Genomic DNA, 20,741 nt, shown 5'->3' with positions numbered 1-20,741 from the left:
TATTTTCTTTTGGCTTGGGCCTTATTATCCAGGGGGGGTTATTTTGGGGGGGTTGCCAGCGGCTGCTCTCTTGCGAGCAGGCACCCGAAGAGCCGGACACAGCTCAGGGCCGAACGGCTGTGTTGCACTGTCACAGCAGCGCAACACAGCAGCCATGAGGTAACCATCCTCACAAATAGCTACCCAGCAACCCCCCTTTCCAGCTGTCCAGAACATCACTCACCGACCCAGTGGTATCCCAAAGGTGTCAAGCCATGTGAGCGCCTGTTCCCCATCAGCTCGCACACCTCCCAGCCTTACCATGCCCTGGGCTAGCTCTCCCTGCAGGGCAAGAGTCCCACCGCCGCTGTCACCATCCCAGAACTGAGGATGGCTTCTTCTGCAGCTTCCAAACCCTGGAAGTCTGCTGTCAAGTCTTCCATTCTAGGAGTACGCTCTATGGTTGTGGGTCGGCTGCTGGACGACTCTCTGCCCGGCTGCCAGAAAACTCTGCAGGGGCAGAGAGTCTTCCTGCAGCGGGCCCACAACCATAGAGCACACTCCCAAAGCGGCCACTGCCAGAAGAGTGGCCACTGCCAGCAGCAGACCTCTGGGGTTTGGAATCAGCAGAAGAAGCTATTCTCTGTCCTGGGATGGCAGTGGCGGTGCCCAGGCCCTGCAGAGAGAGCTGGCCCAGAGGATGGTAAGTCTGGGAGGCACACGAGCGGAGAGCGGAACAGGTCCTCACGCAACCCCCCTCTCCAACTCTGTTATTCTATTCTAGTAATTATTTAGAAAATATTATGGCAGACGATGAATGGAAGTTGAATGCTGCTGGATATTCAGACTTTTGGGCACTATTAGCATCACAAATACTGCATTTTGGGCCAAATAAACTTTACAAATTGTCTTCAAAGTCAATACCATTTAAAGACACACTGTAGCAATCTAATTTATAGATCTTCCATAAGTTTCAATAATTAATCATTAATAATCAAAGGAATGTAATATTTACGCAACATAATTTTGGTGGACTTTTTTCCTATATATTAATGTTAATAAAATAATTGTACAATCATAAAGCTTATAGATAACTAGAGGCTCCTGTAATTTAATTAAGTACAAGGAAATTGTCATCGTCATGTACATTCTATCATTAAATTTAAAAAGTAATGCAAATAACTTGTCATCTTGACATCTTATTTCATAAAACAATAAAATATCACTTAGATCATATACATAAAAACATAATTATTTCAATACAAATTAGCGTGATTAATTTTCCATATAGAAAACTAATTTTTGTTTCAATTAAATTATACAATTTTGGTCAGCTGGGAGAAAAGACTGCTTTTGTCATTCTCATTTAAGAAAATATGAGCAATTTTAATAATATGTTTTAATTGATGACTTTATTGCATGTTGCCCAGAGTCACCTATATGGGAGGCTATATAAATTTGATAACTAGGTAGCTTAGGAGGTAGGTAGGCAGGCAGGCAGGCAAACAGACAGGATAGTTAGTCAGTTAGTCAGTCAGTCAGACAGATAGATAGATAGACAGACACACATACCCACACACACTAAATGCCATAAGGACCTAACTGCTTTTCTGTAAGTATAGCACTTATGCTTATGTATATGCATAGGGTGAGAATTGATATACCATGGGAGACACTAGTTTCAATAGGATTTGTCACATAATGTCCTTAGGATAAAAAAAGGAACAATTATTATCTGCCATTTGAAACAGATAATACGTTGCCTGTAATATATGAAAATACATTATTACATAATTACATTTATATATATAAATTTGTCATACTATTTCTATTGGAAGGATTATCCACTGACTTCACAAATCCCTCAGATTCAAACTTTCTCCATACTTAACATTCTAAATTTGAACTTTCAAAGAAAAAAAATGAAAATATTAGTAGATATTTCTTAATACATCTAAATGCTAGCAGAGCTGCTCAATGGAAACAATTACAGATATCTAAATAACAGGTAACATTTAATTAAAATGAATTCTGTGACTTCTGTTTGCTACAATCCACTTGCCATTCTATTCATAAGCAATATGCAATTTATATAATACATGTTCCAAATAATGAGATTTAATCATAATTTTAAACATATGTGACTTGACATTTTTGAATATTCAAAATATTTAATATTCCTTAAATATTCCACTAATATCTAAGATGCTAATATTTCTATGCATCCATTTCAAATATTTTAGAAAATCAATATAAAGCTTACGCACAGGTAACGAACCAAACATTTCTGCTGACCTCACATCATCTGGCATTTCCTTCAAGGCTCATTTCAGTGTACTACTGAAATTCACATTAAGGAAAGCCTCTAATTTACTGAAGCTATTTATTCCATCTAGATCCAGCATGACACAGACTTGTTTGCAGTGATGAAAAAGTGATTGGTCACATCTTTCATCCATTCGTCCCGGAGGACACTCAACCAAGCATGTATGAACAAAATTATCTATAGTAACCTTTCTCCACTCCAATAAAACAGACTCTGAAAGAAAGATAGTACCAAGATGCCCAGTTCTTTAAACATTTCTATCATTTTCACACACACAAAAAAAGAGAGATTTCTTCCTCAAGGAATCTCAAAACAGAATACAATCTCTTGGGTCATTTTGAACCAGCTACAATGTTCATCTCACTTGATTTTAAGAATATAAAAGAAAACAGAAAGAAAACCAGGCATTCACACAGAATGAAATAGCACTTATATAGCAAATGATAGCCAGGCATTGGTTTTGCTAAGATAACTCTAACTCAATTTATCCTGCTTTATAAACAAGCATACAGCCTTACCGTTTTGTTGGTAGAATGGTTCTTGTTAGATTCATCTGTAACTCCTTAGCATTCCTCTAAGAACATTTCTGATTGCAATCAGGCCAGACTCATTCATAGCAACTGAATTCACATCTTTCTGCACTAGCAAGCTGAAATGGTACGGCTGAACTACGACTAAGAGAGGGGGAAATTATAAGCAGAAAAACAAAGAAATCCCTGAAGACAGAATATTCTCACCAGAACTGCAATGTAGAAGGTGTCAACAATAATCAGGAAAAGAAATGCATCTGTCTGAATTTCATTCCCAGCTCATGAATATAGGAAGGAAGATTTTGGGTTGTCCTTTTTCACATAAATTGTGATGGACTTGCCTGTGGAGTTCCCAGGAAGACATTCTATTCAGGCTCTGCAGCAGCACTGCAGCCAATATATATGCTGTTGATGGGGTAAAGCTCTGTGAATATTTTTCACTTAAGAATATTTAATTGACTCCACAAAAATATTTTAATGGAAGAATAAGCTGCAAATGAAGAATGTAGTCTCATCACTCTTATAAGATGCTGGAGCAATAAATTAAGACTATAACTAATTATCATACATTTTACTGTTTTCCTTATATAAAACAGAATGAAAGCCTATAAGTCACAGAGCAAAGGAAAAGCATGTTTTAAAGACAGAAAATTATCATCTGGCACAAAACCAGTAAATAAAAAAATGTTTCAAGTTCCTCCCTACTAGTTGGAAGACCACACAAGTGATCATATAATAAATGTTATATAAGTCCTCTTAATTATCATGTAATAAAATTTAAGACAAATATAAATTTTATTATATATAGTAGCAATTTCCTAAAAGTAAAATATATGTTTTCTGGGGTTTCAAATTGTCACCAGGAATGAACACCATATTAACTATCCATGAATGTAATTTCGTTTTATGATGCATTTAACTCATTCTATTAATGGTACCATGTTTCCCCGAAAATAAGACAGGGTCTTATTTTATTTTTTTGCCCCACGAAATATGGCAAATTTTGGGCTTATTATAGGGGAGGGCTTATTATTTCTGGGGCAGGTGAGAAGCAAGGCGCGCCTTTTACCTTTCCAGTTCCGTCGCGTTCCTTGCCATTGTGCTCAGGGAAGCGGCTGGTAAAAAAAAAAACTTCTCGCGAGTTCAATCAAACAACTTGAAATCGCGAGAAGGTTTTATTTTTTTACCAGAGGCTTCCCTGAATACAATGGCGAGGAACGCAATGAAGCTGGAAAGGTAAGAGGCGCGCCTCGCAGCCCCAAACCACCCACCTCGCCCCAATGGTAAAGGCAGCCTACCTGGTTCCCTTCCCCGCCGTCCCTTTAACGAGGGGTGGCAGGTGGGGGGGGAAGCGAGGTGTGCCTCTTACCTTTCCAGCTCCGTCGCGTTCCTCGCCCTTTCGCCCATTGAATCCCCTCGTAAAAAAACCTCGCAAGTTGAACTAATGAGGTTTTTTTTACAAGGGGATTCAATGGGCGAAAGGGCGAGGAACGCGACGAAGCTGGAAAGATAAGAGCTGTACCTCACAGCCCAACACCACCCACCACGCCCCAATGATAAAGGCAGCATGCCTTGTTCCCTTCCCTGCCGTCCCTTTAGTGAGGGGCGGGAGGTGTGAGGGGGAGAAGTGAGATGCGTGTCTTAGCGCTACCAGAGACTGACAGCTCCGTCGCGTTCCTCGTCCTTTTGCTCATTGAATCCCCTTGTAAAAAAAATCTCGCGAGTTGAATTCATGAGGTTTTTTTACAAGGGGATTCAATGGGCGAAAGGGCAAGGAATGCAATGGAGCTGGAAAGGTAGGAGGCGTGCCTCGCTTCTCTCCCCCCACCTGCCACCCCTCGTTAAAGGGACGGTGGGGAAGGGAACCAGGCAGGCTGCCTTTACCATTGGGGTAAAGTGGGCGGTGTTGGGCCGTGAGGCGCGCCTCTTACCTTTCCAGCTTCGTTGCGTTCCTCGCCATTGTATTCAGGGAAGCCCCTGGTAAAAAAAAAACCTTCTCGCGATTTCAAGATGTTTGATTGAACTCGCGAGAAGTTTTTTTTTTTTCACCAGCTGCTTCCCTGAGCACAATGGCGAGGAACGCGAGGAAGGGAACCAGGCAGGCTGCCTTTGCCATTGGGGTGGGCGGTGTTTTTTTGCACGAGAAGGAACAGGTAGGAGGGGGTGATCACATTGCTGGCCTGCCGCTGTTTTTGCGGCGAGCCCTCTTTTTGCCCCGGAAGCTGTACCGGTAGGTGAACAATTAATCAGTGGAACAGCTTGCCTCCTGAAGTTGTGAATGCCCCAACACTGGAAGTTTAGTTTAGTTTAGTTTAGTTTATTAAATTTATAAACCGCCCCCTCTCCCCGAAGGGACTCGGGGCAGTGTACAGACAATAAATATACAATAGAACAATAAGGCAAAACACAAAACCCAGACAAACCAACTTAAACACACAGTCCGTACAATAACCAAACTAACGATAGTTAAAATAGTTCCAATTAAAACCAATTAAAACCCCAAAATTTAAAAATTTAAAATGCCATCCAGGAAGGTCAGGATTAGATTATACTATATTTCTGATTAAAAATACAATTGTGCCAGGCCAGCTAATTTGAACAAGTGGGTCTTGAGTTTCTTACGGAAGGAGCGGAGATCAACAGTAGTTCTAATATCGGGGGGGAGGTCGTTCCAGAGGGTTGGGCCCATCACAGAGAAGGCCCTACTCCTGGGCACCACCCGCCCGCATTACTTAGCGGATGGCACCCGGAGGAGTCCCTCTCTGTGAGAGCGGATTGGCCACAGGGATGTGTGGGGTAGGAAGTCTTTAAGAAGATGTTGGATAGCTATTTGTCTGAAACGGTACAGGGTTTCCTGCCTAGGCAGGGGGTTGGACTAGAAGACCTCCAAGGTCCCTTCCAACTCTACTATTGTACAGCTGCTGTACAGTGTTAATGGCGGGGACCGGTTGCGCATGCGCTTAAATACTTGGGGGCGGGCTAATTTTCAGGGGAGGGCTTATTATGGCGCATGCTCTGAAAAGCCCGATTGGGCTTATTAGCAGGTTATGTCTTATTTTCGGGAAAACACGGTAGCTTAGATACACAGCCATTTCTCTTTTATTTGTCATAGATTTCTAAGCAGCACTGCTTTTGGTTTAATAGCTGTTGTGGCCTTGCAGCGGCCGGCTGAGCTGTTGGTGGACTCTGACAGTGATGACCATTATGGGACTGCTCTGGAGGATGAGGAAGACTCTGGGGGGTGTTTGGAGCCAGAGCAGGAACTAGAAAGGCCTGTTGGCCACCAGATGGCATATGAGTCAGGGAGCAGTGAGGAGGAACTGAGGGAAGTTGTCCCTGGTGTGCATGTGCGTAGAACTGAGAGGAGAAGGGAGCAGCTGTGGAGAAGACATAATAGAAAGAAATAGGGACAGCTGGCTAAGGTTGTGGCCCCTCCCAAAGAGTTTATAGGTGGAGCGATGGGAGGGGAATCTTTGCAGGAAACAACAGTCCATTTTACTAGCCATTGAGAAAGCATTCCGTAAGTCTAATCTTGGTTTCTTGAAGATAGCATTCTAGGCTCCTAGCCAAGGGGTGGCTTTATCTCCATAATTAGTCGTGGCAGACAGCCAAGCCTGTGTCTGCATATTCATTAGAATCACAGGACAGAACAGTTTGTTTCCTTCCTTAAAACAAAAGCTGTAAAAATCATCACCGTGGAGCAGCTACGTGCCGAGAATGTGCAACCTTCGCAACAGGTGGCTACATTGGCTGCCCAGGTGGAGCTTACCCTAGTCTACCTCCACCTCGGAGGAAATGCCCGGTTGCAGTGCCTGATAAATTCGATGGTAACCAAGCCATGTTTCCAGCTTTCTTGGGACGCCAGCTACTCATCAGCTTGAGAGCAGAGGATTTTCCCACTGACTGAGATAAAGTGGGGTTTATGATTAGCTTACTCTCCAGCTCCGCAGCCCATTGGGCGACGCCACTGCTGGTCCAGGCTATCCCTTTGCTGGATGACTTCAGGAGGTTCTGTGACCACCTCCGGTTAATGTATGAGGACCTCATTAAGATGGAGATGGCTACCCGACGTCTGAAGACTCTGAAACAGGGCCGGGGTTCCTTGCAGGACTACATCAGTGAATTTAGGCTACTAAGCCAGGATTCGGCTTGGAATGAGGCAGCCCTCATGGACACATTTGAGGATGGGTTGTCAGAAGAATTGCAGGATGAGCTGGTGTGTGTGGATAGGCCACCGAATTTAAATGCACCTGTGTCTCCGGATTGATGCCCGGTTGCAGAGACAGGGAAGTCGCCGCACATCCCAGGAGAACAGGGTGGTTCCCGCTATGCGTGACACTCCAACTCCATGGAAGGAGCCCATGGAATTAGGTGCAGCCAAACCCCGTTTGACGCTAATGGAGAAGAACAGACAGCGCTCAGGGGGGAATGTGTTTTTATTGTGGGGAACCTGGGCATATGGCAGTCTTTTGCCCCAAGAAGAGACGAGGGATGTCAGTTATTGGACCTGCTCCCCAGCCCCAGAACAATTTGTCGGGAAACGGACCAAGCCCGATCTAAGAGAGACCTTAGGTTGCGGGTGCACCAATTCAGAGCCATGTTCAGAGACAGTGACTTGCGGGCCTCCCAGACACCTGATCCTGGCATCCTGAATAGTCCTGTCCAGTAGCCTGCAGGGGATTCTGGCGCATGCTCTCGTTGACTCTGGGACTACCACGAACTTCATGGACGAGGCTTTTGCGACCAAGTATGTAGTCCCTCTGTGTCCAGTAGATCCTCCTATGCTTGTGGAGACCACTGACGGCTGGGTGCTTCTGTCTGGGCCTATCAAGGCCGCCAGGCAACCCTTGCGCCTGGTCATCAGGACTCATGAGGAAGTCATCCCGTTCTACGTTATCTCTGACCTGCATTTCCCCGTGATCTTGGGCTTGGCTTGGCTTGGGGCGCACGACCCACAGATCTACTTGTCCCAGAACCTTGTCACCTTTCCAGCTTTGCAATGTGTGGACCACACCCATCATGTCTGTGCAGGCCAGCTGCTGAGTCCACCCGGTGTGTCCTTGTCTTCCGACATAGCAGAGTTTGCAGATGTGTTCAGTGAACAAGAAGCAGACCAATTGCCACCTCACCGGCCATATGATTGTCCCATCGATTTGATTCTGAATGTGCCGCTCCCTGTGGGTCGTTTGTATTCGATGTCAGACCCAGAGTTGGCTGCATTGCAGGACTTTTTGGACAAAAACCTAGCTTTGCCATTGTCTGCCCCAGCCTTGTTCATCAAAAAGAAGACTGGAGATTTGAGGCTGTGTTATGACTATCGTAGGCTCAATGCTATCACGGTGCGCAATCGATATCCTCTGCCCCTTATTCCTGAACTGTTGGAGTGGCTCAGAGAAGCTACAGTGTTCACCAAATTGAATCTCCGTGGAGCCTACAATCTTGTCCGGATCTGATCCAGGGATGAATGGAAGACGGCATTCGACACCAGGTATGGGCATTTTGAGTACACGGTCATGCCTTTTGGGCTGACCAATGCCCCTGCCCTCTTCCAACATTTTATGAATGACATCTTCCGGGACCTCTTGGACCAGTTTGTCATCATTTATCTCGATGACATCTTGATTTACTCATCCTCCCGGGAGAGCCATCAGCAGCACCTATGCCTGGTCCTACAATGGCTCCGGGAAAATCGCTTGTATGTGAAACTGGAGAAGTGCTAGTTTTGGTAGTCCATCATTGAGTTCCTGGGACATCATATCTCTCCTCAAGGCATTGCAATGGAGCCGGGCAAGGTGGAGTCTTTGCGTAGTTGGCAACCTCCTCAGAGAGTGAAGGATGTCCAGCGACTCCTTGGGTTTGCCAACTACTATCAGACCTTTATCCCCAGCTTTGCTTCCGTGACTGCGCCCCTCACTCGGTTCCTGCAGAAAAAAGTTCCGTTTCACTGGGGGGGCCCTGAGCACCACGCGTTCCAGGCCTTGAAGAACGCCTTCATGAAAGAACCCATTATGAAGCATCCTGACGCCCACCGTCTGTTTGTAGTGGAGGTGGATGCATCCGATATCGCTGTGGGAGCAGTGTTACTTCAGGCTCACACCTCCAGCGGTACCCTTTTCCCTTGCACTTATTACTCACGGAAACTCAATTCTTCCGAGTGCCTTCTCCCATTTGGGAGAAGGAGTTACTAGCCATTAAGGTGGCGTTTGAGGCTTGGAGGCATCATCTAGAGGGGGCCAGGCATCAGATTGAAGTCTGGACGGACCATAGGAATTTGGAATTTCTGAAGCCCGCGCAGAAATTGAACCAGCACCAGATCTGGTGGTCTCTTTTTTTTGCACAATTCAATTTCTGTGTGACGTACATCCCCAGTGTGCACAACCAAAGGGCGGATGCCCTATCAAGGAAACCCGAGTATTTGTGTACCAAAGACCCGATTTCACCCCGACAGTTTTGCCCGTAGAGTCCTTCTCCGCGGTTCACAAGCCTGTGGACCTACGGCCCCAGATACGGGAAGTGCAGAGGCATGACGACTGGGTGGAACAACGGAAGGCAGAAGTGGGGCCTGCCTCCCCATGGACATTCACCGATGAACTTTTGCTGTACTTAGACAGACTCTATGTGCCAGCAGGGCCCCTTTGGGGACTTATTCTATCCCAGTGCCATGATAATCCTGCGGCGGGGCACTTTGGCCTCTTCAAGACCTTGAACCTGGTCTCCCATGCCTTCTGGTGGCCTCAATTGCGACATGACATCTTGGGTACAGTGTCGGCAGGCCAAGTCAGCGACAGGAGCCCCTCCAGGACTGCTTTAGCCATTGCCGACCCCGGAGAGACCCTAGGGGTCCATTTCTATGGACTTCCTGACAGACTTGCCTCCATCTTCTGGATTTACAGACAGAGGAACGCAATTCACAGCCCAGTTTTGGAAAGGGCTTATGACGGCCTTGGATGTCAAGATCTGCTTGTCCTCAGCGCACCATCCTGAAACCGACGGAGGGACGGAGAAAGTGATCGGGATGTTGGAGAAGAACCTGCACTGTTTTGTGAACCAGCAGCAAAATGATGGGCGGACTACATGGCAATAGTTTGCATTCAATAACTCACAGCACACATCCATGCAGACGACACCCTTCTTGGCCAATGTGGGGTATCATCCTCAGGTTTTTCCCCTCACACCTATCGACTCACCGGTCCCAGCAGCTAAGGACTTCCTGTCGGAAGTACAGGTGGTCCATCAAGTGGTGCGGCGATATCTGGATAAAGCCAAGGAGGACTATAAGGGAGTCGCGGACAGGTCTCTACACGTGACACCGGCGTTGACTGTGGGCGATCAAGTGTGGCTGTCAACTAGACACCTTCCGTCAAACTGGCCAATCAAGAAGTTAGACCACCATTACCTTGGCCCATTTCCTGTTGAAGCAGTCATCAATCCGGTTGCCTATTGCCTGACTTTACCACATTCGATGCGAGTCCATCCGGACTTTCATCGATCTCTTCTTGTTCCTGAATGGCCGGCTTGTCTTCTTCGCCAACCCGATCATCCCCAGCTGAATCACATGCTGATGAGGCGCCAGCCGAGTACAAAGTTGCCAGGATCCAGGACTCCCGATCGCTGAAAGGATGGTTCCAATACCTGGTGGAATGGAAAGGCCGAGAGCCGGAGGATGTTACCTGGGAGGATGCGACCTCCGTGCACACACCTGCTTTGGTGCAGGACTTCCATGAACAATTCCCAGCTAAGCCACACTCTGAGCGTCAGACCCAGGGGAAGGGCCTGTAGTGAGTGATAGTGTTGTGGCCCAGCAGCGGCCAGCTGAGCTGTTGGTGGACTCTGACAGCGATGACCATTATGGGACTGCTCTGGAGGATGAGGAAGACTCTGGGGGGTGTTTGGAGCCAGAGCAGGAACTAGAGAGGCCTGTTGGCCACCAGACGGCATCTGAGTCAGGGAGCAGTGAGGAGGAACAGAGGGAGCTGAGAGGAGAAGGGAGCAGCTGTGGAGAAGACGTCATAGAAGGAAATAGTGACAGCTGGCTAAGGTTGTGGCCCCTCCCAAAGAGTTTATAGGTGAGCGACAGGAGGAGAATATTTTCAGGAAACAACAGTCCATTTTACTAGCCGTTGAGAAAGCATTCCGTAAGTCTAATCTTGGTTTCTTGAAGATAGCGTTCTAGGCTCCTAGCCAAGGGGTGGCTTTATCTCCATAATTAGTCGTGGCAAACAGCCAAGCCTGTGTCTGTATATTCATTAGAATCACGGGACAGAACAAATAGCATAGATTCTAAAAAGGTTAGTAAGATCCAAAAAAGCAAAACTGCTCAAAGTTAAGTGCATTAAAAATAATTCACTTAGTAAAATATGGGTATATTGATTAAATGTACCCAAACACACGCTTTTACTTGAAATACTAGACTTCTAATCTGGCAATAACAATTTTAGTATACTTCAATATAATTCTCTTGGTGTGGTTTGGTCTAAAAATAATGCACTGGGATATCTATGGAGATTTTCAGTCATTCAGGTTATGATTGTCACAAAGGTGCTTTTTCAAGAGGCAACTGGACATTCTTGTTTTTCTTTGAAGACATTTCACTTGTCATCCAAGAAGCTTCTTCAGATCTGACTGCTTGGTGGGGAATGGAAAGATTTATACTCCTTGCAGTCAGCTGGTCATTTGCATTCTTTTAGAAAGTCATTGGGACCACTAGGAAGTTTATCTGTGTTCTCGGGATCACCTGAGTAGTGCAAATGGGTGTGGAGCCTTCTTGGAACTGGTGAAAGGACTGTGTTGTAGACTGGACATAGATAATATATCCTCAATGAATCTCTAAAAGGATGCAAATGATCAGCTGTCTGAAAGAAATACAAATCCTTCCATTCATCTTGATCCAGTCAGAGCTGAAGAAGCTTCTTGGATTAGAAGTGAAACGTCTTCAAAGAAAAACACCTTTGGGACAATGCACTGCAATGGTGGGTTACGACCAGTACGTTCCGGTACGGTGCTCCGAAGCGCCCACCCACATTCCTTACTGGTATTTGAAGTTTTCGGGGCTTCCACACACGTGCACAGAGCATATGGGGCCTGCGTGATGCTCCGCCGAGCAGCTGGAGTGTCGCGGGCAGTAAGTACTCATGAGGGTGCTGCGTGCATTCATATGGTGGACACCCAGCCCTGTTGCACCATACCAGTTGCAATGGGATCCGGAACCCACCACTGATGCACTGGGGTAAGTTAGTTATTGCTAAAGAACTGGAAATTGATCAATAGATAGAAATTATAAATCCAAACAATGAAAGAAATCAAGAATCCTGAATATGTCCTGGACTTCGTTTGAAGTTATCACAAAATATGCAAAACCTCTAAATCACATGACTATCCAGGTGGTTGGCTTGACATATCAACTAGAATCTCAATCCACTGAATTTCTTAATAAAATGGCTAGGGAGTCTTACCTAGCATTACAAAACCTCATTGTACTAATGCCATATCTATATTATAACGTCTAACAATACTACTACTTTTGGGAGGATTTGATGCAAATTTGGGGATTTGCAGACCTGGAAAGCAACAGTTTGAAAACAATTGAGAAGCACTGATATACAGTATCAGTAGCCATCTTACAGAACCATTGCTCTTCAGGCAAATGACCAGGTTTTGTACTCATTTTGGCTTAGTAAAAACAATAAAACACATGGAATTGTTATCCTATTAATTTATTCATAGCAGTCTTTTAAACAGTGTTGGATATTCGTACTGTTCTCAGTTTGCTTGAGAAGAAATCTAGAAAACCAACTGTTGCAAGCAGCCATGTGAAGCCACCTAAAGGGGCTGGTTCAGCAAGGATCATTAACAATCAAGAGGCAAAAGCAAATACAAGTATTTTATAATACAAATTAATTCTAAGCCTTAAAAACATATTTCTGTAAAAAGTTTTTTATTTTTACCTTTCAAATTCATTCTTAGATATATATTCTTATAATTGCTATTTAACATTGTCAATTCATCATAATCTCTATATTCATGTTTACACACACACACACATATATAAAATACTGTTTGGGTCACTTCCTTGCCATCCCATGTCTCCATTTTGTTTTGCAACACCTTTCTCCTTCCACCTTCTTAACTTCCCTTCTCTACCTTCTTCCTTCCTCCTCTCTTTCCTTCTTTCTTCTTCCCCTCTTTCCCCTCTCCTCCTCCCTTCTCCTCTTTCTTACCTTCTCTCCTATTGTTAATTCCTCACCCTTACTTTCTCTGCTTTACCCTTTCTTCTTTTCCCTCCTCATCCCCTCTTCTTTCCATTGTTGCCCTTGCTTATTTACTTTCTCTGATGGGTTCTCGGGGTGGCATTTCAGCGATCCCAACTTTATCTTTTAATACCAATAATTTTCTCTGTTTACATTTTATTTCTAATATTAGTTCCGCTTATATAATTTTTCTGCCTATATATTTACATTTTAATATTTTTTTATTTCCCCCCCCCTAATTTAATAATGTGTCATCTGAGATATTTATTCCATGTTTTGTTCCTTTTTCTTTCTATTTATATCTTTTTTCAAGCCATTTGTAAAATCGTCCCCATGTCCTGTAGTACACTGATTCCTCTTTGTACTTTATTCTCAATGTCAACCTGTTCATTTCTGCGCAGTATAATATCTTCTTTATTACCTCCTATTCCGATGGGATTTCGTCTGCTTTCCAATTTTGTACAAATATAATTCTAGCTGCTGTTATTATTTGTACAATCAAATATGAATCTTCTTTACTATATTTCTCTGGTAGAATACCCAATAAAAATACCTCTGATTTAAACTCTAACTATGTTTGTATTTTAAGCCAATTTTTGCTAATCTTTCAGGTGGCATGTGCCATCTATAAAACTTAAAAACATATTTCAGGTGTGCATAAAAGTGTGTTCTTCATTTTGTACATACTATACTTCTTATATGCCCCAAACCACAAAAACCTATTTTATATATGCTCTGTGATTTGACACTTTTTTGGCAACTAGCAAATTACTCCACAAATGAATATACACATAGTTTGCATAGTTAAACCATTGTTTTTAAAAATATGTCATAAAAGGATAGTCATTTATACAGTGATTGGTCCATGAAGCCCTAAAGGTGCTCAATGTTACAGGGGTCCACAAAGGCTTGAAGAAATGTTATGATTTAAATCTTGAGTTAAATCTTGGGGGTCAGTGGCCATGGTCTGTGTCCCAAAGGGGTCCACAGTGAAGAAAACGTTCACTATACTATAGAATTTCCATCTTTAAATGTATAAATATATTTGCTACATTCAAATCTCATGTTGCTGATCTTTATTTTTCAAGCTGTATCTAGTTTTCTGCTGATTTCATACAGAGTCTAAATCTAAAGCCCTCCAAGTTCACCATTTTAGCTGTTGAAATGATAAAAGCTAAATACAAATGAATAGAAACTTGACATAATAAAAAGGGATGTATACAATAAGCCTCCAATATAGGGTGAATTCATTAAAGACATTTCTCAATTTCACTTTTTCCCTAAAACAAACATCAAAGTTTTAGTTTAAACACCAGCCACTGTCTACCCTTTTTTAAATTGATCAAAGATCAAAACTTTTGATGCATCACTGCAAAGACTTTTAGTTCCAAGGTTAGGATTATTTTCATAGGGTAACCATTTTCATTGCAAAATGTCATTTGTTTTTTGGGCTAAAAATGTTCAGGAGCTTAAAAAACAGAAAAGGGAAGCAGTATGCTCCCTTCCATATTTGGGCATACCAGGGTTGTGACACAATACATACATACATACATACATACACACACACACACACTGGTCTTGTTGTATTTGGGTCTTTTCCCGTGTAAGATTGAGATTGTCTTGGCAACGTTTCAGCGAGGTCTCACTCGCCATCTTCAGGCTGGGTTTTGGGCTTAAAGTGTGATCGGAGCTGCCTTCTTTTTATAAATCTTGGGGGGGGAGTGCTGGCTTTGTTTCAGTAAGTGGAATGATTAGTTGTGTGGTTGTATCATGATTGGTAGATTGGTGCTGATTGATGCTTACTGTGTGTCTATTGTTGTTTCGTGTTATAATGGCCTGGGTAGTGGGTGGGGCTCGTTTGTTGACTAGGGCTGGTTTCCAGATGTCTGGTAGGCGGGAGGTATCGTCATGTTTATTCATGTTGTGGGAGTGTTTCTATATTTCGGTAGCTTCCATAATTATTCTCTTGTTGAAGATTAACCTGGTTCCTTCAAAATTAATTTCATGTCCTGTAGCTTTAAGGTGCTGGAAAAGGGAGGAAGATTTTTCTTTTTTTTCTTACTGTGTTCTTGTGTTCTGCGATGCGTGCATTTATTCTCCTGTTCGTTTGTCCTATGTATGTTGCAGAGCAGATTTTGCATGGCATTTTGTAGACTCCTTAGTTTTCTAGCTGGATTTTGTCTTTGGGGTGTCTTAAGATGTTGGCTATTTTTTGGTCAGTGTTGAAGGCTGTCTTGATATTGTGTTTGTGGAGAATTTTGCTGATTTTATCTGTGGTGCCTTTGATGTAAGGGAGGAGGGCGATGCCATTGTCCTGTTCTGTGTCTTGGTTTTTTGGGGGAGTCTCCCTTTGGATTAGGTTGGTAATTGTTTTTCTTTGGAATTCGTTGAAGATTAATACGTTTGTGAAAGTGTATAATTCAGTTTTCAGGTGGTCTTTGTCAGCTAGGCATTTGGTTCTGGAGATGAGGACCTTGGCTACAGAGTTGATCTGTGCAGGGTGGTGATGGGATTGTGCGTTTAAGTAGCAGTTGGTGTGTGTGTTTTTCCGGTACATGGTGTGTGTTAGGGAGTCTTTGGGTTTTTTTGTAGATTAGGATGTCAAGAAAGGGAAGTTGGTTGTTTGCTTCTATTTCCATAGTGAATAGTATTTTGGGGTGTAGGCTGTTGAGATGTGTGAGGAAGTTGTCCAGTTTTTCTTTCCCGTGTGGCCAAATCACGAAAGTGTCATCAACATATCTAAGCCAGAGTTTGGGTTTGTGTTCAGATTTATCTAAGGTGTTAGTTTCAAAACTTTCCATGTATAAGTTTGCGATGACGGGTGAGAGTGGTGATCCCATGGGTGCTCCTTCTATCTGTTTGTATCTTTGTCCATTATGTGTTTCTCCGAAAATATGACATGTCCTCATAATACAGCCATGCCACATTTTTCTGGTGGGCAAAAATATAAGCCCCCTGGACAACCCCCCACCTCTGGCCAGTGTTGATATTTGATAGTGTAGCAGAATGAAGCTGTTTCAAGTAAAACTATCTTTTGCAACTGATTGATGGTGAATTTGTCAACACCGATGGTGTTAAAGTTCAATTTTGGGGGATTGCACCAAGTGTCTAATGCAATTGGTACCACCTTTTCTTACTTTTATGACAGTCATTCTATTTCTAATTGCAGATCTTTGCATTTTGCTAGCTTCTCCAATACTTTTTCTTCTCTTGTGTTATCTCCAAGTACTGCGACATCCACTATGTAGCCTTTTTTGTCTTTCTTATCAGCAATTGTTAAGTTGGGGCGGTTTTGTGACAGGTGCTTATATTTCTCTTTAATTCTGCTGCCTGTTTTGTCTTTTTCTTTTATTCTGCTGTCTTCAGCTACTGCCACATCCTACTATCCTTTTTTGTCTTAGTCTTATCATTTATAACTTCTGCTATGCTGTACATTAGTTGTTTTTTATAGTGAGCTTATATTTGATATAACAGTATTGGCATCTTTTAATGCTTGCAATTACTGTTTCTTTAGAACAAGCTTCACCTTGAACATGCACGCACATGCTCACATTTGCAAACCAGTAGGGAAGGTGTTGTGGCCCAGCAGGAGCCGTTGGAGTTGCCACCAGACTCAGACAGCGAGGGTCCCTATGAGCCAGATCAGGAGGATGTGGAGGGCCCTGGACAGGGTTCCGACTCTGAGCAGGTCGCAGAGAGGCTGGTTGGCCACCAGGAGGCGCCTGAGGCATGGAGCAGTGGTGAAAGCCAAAGGAAGGGGGCTCCTGATGTCATGCCTTGGAGCAGTGGGGAGGAGTCACGGGACAGTGAGTCAGACATCAGCAGTGAGTTATTAGATGCTTGTTACCGGCGTGCTACCCAGCGTAAGGAGCAATTGAGCAGTTACAGGAGGTAATTGTTCTCAGCTGCTGATAAATAGACTCCTCTCCAGACTATAAAGGGGCTGCTTGTGGACACGCCCTTTGCAGGAATCAACTGATCATTAGAGTTGGAGACGCTCTCAGATCTGTGTCGTAGCTTGGCAGACTGGATTGCTGCCAAAGTATTTACCTGGATTGCTGCCAATCTGTTCCTTGTACCTCGGCAGGCTGGAGTGCTGCCAAGGTGGTTATCTGGATCTTGGTAGCTGGATTGCTGCCAAAGGGTTCGCTGTAGCTGGATTGCTGCCCAAAGTGCTATCTTGACCTTGGCAGGCTGGATTGCTGCCAAGGTTGAACCTGTATGTCAATAAACATCTTGAAGAGACTTTGTGTCAGAGTGACTTGGTATACGAGAGGGGTGGGGGGTCAGAACAGGAAGGTAAGTGAATACCATCCCTGGAAGCATTCCTTTCCAATAGCCGTCACTGCTGCAGCTGCCGAAACAGGAAAGCTTGGGGACTGCTGTATTAAAGGTAACTAAGAACAAATGCGTACAAAGCCAGAATATAGAAGACAGCAACAGCAAGCAAATTCCACTTTTAAAAAGAAGCTGAAGAAACTGGATCACTTATGTCTGACAAACATAGATGCCCTTCCAACTTTGCATTGTTATTATTTGCTGTCAATGGAAACATGTCTTATTTTTATCATTGTCTTGCTAATTTTATATAATTCAAACTGTAAATTCTGGAATACATCACTACCTAAAACAATAAGTCTTCTCACATCAAAACTGATGTGAAATTTCTTCAAAAGTTCAAAAGGAATCATCATAACACAAGACTACATCATGTGAATTAATATTGCCCTTTCAGTATCTCGTCTCCAACAATGAGCTAAACTTACCATATTTTTGGAGTATAACACGCACCGGAGTATAAGACACATCAAGGTTTTGAAGAGGCTTTTTTTTAAAAAAAAAAAAGTAGGTAGGTAGCTAGAGGGAGAGAGAGAAATACAGTAGTAGGTAGGGGGGAGAGAGAGATTGTGTGTAGGTAGGTAGGTAGAAGTAGAGAGAGACACAGAGAGAGAGAGACACAGAGAGAGAGAAAGAGAGAAATATATTAGATAGGTAGGGAGAGAGTAGGGAGGAAGGGAGAGGGAGGGAGGGAGGGAGGGAGGGAGGGACAGAGAGAGAGGGAAAGAAAAAGAGACACAGAGAGAAAGAAATACAGTAGGTAAGTAGGAAGAGAGAGAGAATAGGTAGTTAGGTAGATGTTTCCAGGTGTATTTATCCATGTGCTGGATAAGGAAATCGTTGACAATCTGCAGCACCTAAGACTTGTTTCTGCTGGCACAGCACTTGATCAATCTAATTCTCATATATCACTCTAACTAAAGAGCTTTCCGAAAGGGGGAAAAAGTTTTTGCACCGTGCAAACCTCCCAAAAATGGCCCATTTTTCATTAAAACGGCCCTGTTTTTTTTTAAAGGCATGAATAGCCTTTGGGGGCTTGCAGAGTGCTCGGGGGGGCAAAAATAAGTAAAAAACAGCCTGTCTTTCGCAAAAATGGGCCCGTTTTTTGTCAAAAAAATTGCATGCATATCCTTATGGATGCTTATAGAGTGTTGCTGGGGATTGGGGGGGCATCTTGACGTGCATTGGCTCAGATTTAAATCAACTAATATTATATCGAGAAAAGGTTCCAAAATCCTAAGATTCTCATTTATCAATAATTACCAACATGTCACAAGATTAAATTTCTCACCCATCACTTCAAATCATAAATTCACAACTCCACCTAATTAAATATGCTAAATATTCATCAGCCATGTAGGCCATATATTTAGTGAGAGACAGATGATAAATTTGCCTGCTGGGCAAATTTAAGTGCTGTACACTTCTGACATACAACATAGATAGAATATACCTGGTTGGAGGATGACAGTAAAAATTGGAAAAATATATAAGTAATAAATAAGTAATCTTATGATGATAATTCAAATACAAAAGGGCAAATGCAATGTGAGATATAGTGGCTGTTAAGCAGAGATCCTTATGCAAGGAGCTAAGCTCTGCTCTATTCAATAGAATAACAACTTGTTTGTATATACTATTGTTCCTAAACCTAAACAGCTCATTACAGTTTACCAGAATACAATGTTTCTTGCCTTTACAGTGCTACCACCAGATTTAAAATGACGGCTTTGGCTTTTACATAAAGTTGCTTTCCTTTTAAGGATTAATTTAAAACTGGGTTCTCGGGATGCACTATTTAATATGGCAATTATAAATTCAAACAGATATTAAATCTAGTAGTTCCCATCTAACAACTAATATATTGGGGTACTGCAATCACGATTAAACTTTTTAAAAGTCAAAATATAGTGTCACTGAACTTAATGGTTTTGCATGCCAATTTGATTTCCAGCAAAGTGTGCAAAAAGGAATGCAATTTTTGTGATTAATGTGAATTTGTTAAAGTCTGAGAGATATTCTGCACACACTCTGTGGTTGTTTACACTCACTTTATGGTATTCTTCTAGCATTCAAATTAGATGATTCTTTATTTTTCAAGGCCAGCAGGCTATTCATGTTAACCTTTTCAATTTCCTATTATTATTATTTTATCTTTTGCTTCCAAGCCAGGCCAGAAACTTCTCTTCAAATAAATGATAAGTATAGGGATAGTGAATATTGCAAACAGAATATTACAAATTTAATCTAAGTGTAGACTACTGCACTATATGTCATTTGTTAGATAAGCATCAACAAGTTGTATCTTGTCCTACATTATTTATACATTGGATTTTCTTCTCTAACTCCCATTCTTAAAAAATTATTTATACTTTCCTAATAATAAGCAGACTGATAATTTATGCAGATACTAAAGAACAACATGATTCCACAGCTAAAAAAGAAAGCTGCCATTTGATTTAAAGGGTATGAAAAACTGAAAGCAACAAATGGGTTGAAATATTATTGTCAACAGAAAAAGTAGCTTGAAGTAGGCTTTATACAATATTCCATATAACATTTTCACCTTGATTATACATGGAAAGTAATTAATTAAAAGAAACAACTAAATTAATAGAGATAATCTTGCAAATTAGAGAATTATTTGCCATAACCATATAGAATGATTTGCCATTCACTCTTTTGTAGATCTGTAAAATATTTTTAATATCTTGCTCATGTGCACTAACCCAAAAGATATTAATAACAGAATAATCTGAATGCATATTCAGATTTGTTTTGTAATAATCATTATTGAAATGTTCAAGCAATGGAAAATAGAGAATGTACATTATTCAAGAAAAAGTAAACATGGACTACAGTAATAGACAGAAACTATTTAACTTATTTTAACAAATTAACAAACCAATAAAACCATGATACCACCATTGGAGACCAATGATATGTGACTAAGTACATTATGCCGCCATTAGCATTTTATCAACATTGTATAATAGTATATCAGCATTATGCAGTAATTATATTAATCTAGAAAATGGTCCAAGTGTGTGGGAGGAGTTAAAACCTACATTGCAATTAAATCTTTAGAGAATAGAATTCTTGTCCACAGAAAACAGAACCACCTACCACAGAAACCATATTGGGGGGAAATTAAAATGATAATCATTCATTGACTATAGAGTTCAAACAGATTAGCCCACAAACTCAGCCTAAATCACCATACCCTCCAGCATATTTAAAAATACAATATTCAAGGTGTGGACCACAAAAGTGGTTCTGATGTCAATAAAATTCAATTTCTTTGGAAAGCAAAATCAAACA

The 20,741-nt window shown here is 42.3% G+C and overlaps 1 protein-coding gene across 3 annotated transcripts in view; it reads right to left on the bottom strand.

Annotated features, from left to right (window-relative positions):
- Positions 1-20,741, bottom strand: part of CDK14 (cyclin dependent kinase 14) — a 263,591-nt gene that overhangs the window by 195,166 nt on the left and 47,684 nt on the right. The window contains exon 1 of one of the 3 annotated variants that reach the window (XM_081971699.1): positions 2,824-2,880. The exons of the other annotated variants lie outside the window; for them this stretch is intronic. The gene's annotated coding sequence lies outside the window, so the exon portion shown is untranslated. Of the gene's footprint in view, positions 1-2,823; positions 2,881-20,741 lie in introns of those variants that run through there. 3 annotated transcript variants of the gene reach the window in all.

The sequence above is a fragment of the Natrix helvetica genome, assembly GCF_964273705.1.
Source record: "Natrix helvetica genome assembly, chromosome: Z".
Lineage (NCBI taxonomy): Eukaryota > Metazoa > Chordata > Lepidosauria > Squamata > Natricidae > Natrix > Natrix helvetica.
The sequence above is the reverse complement of the archived record's forward strand: the minus strand, read 5'-3'. Positions and strand labels throughout refer to the sequence as shown.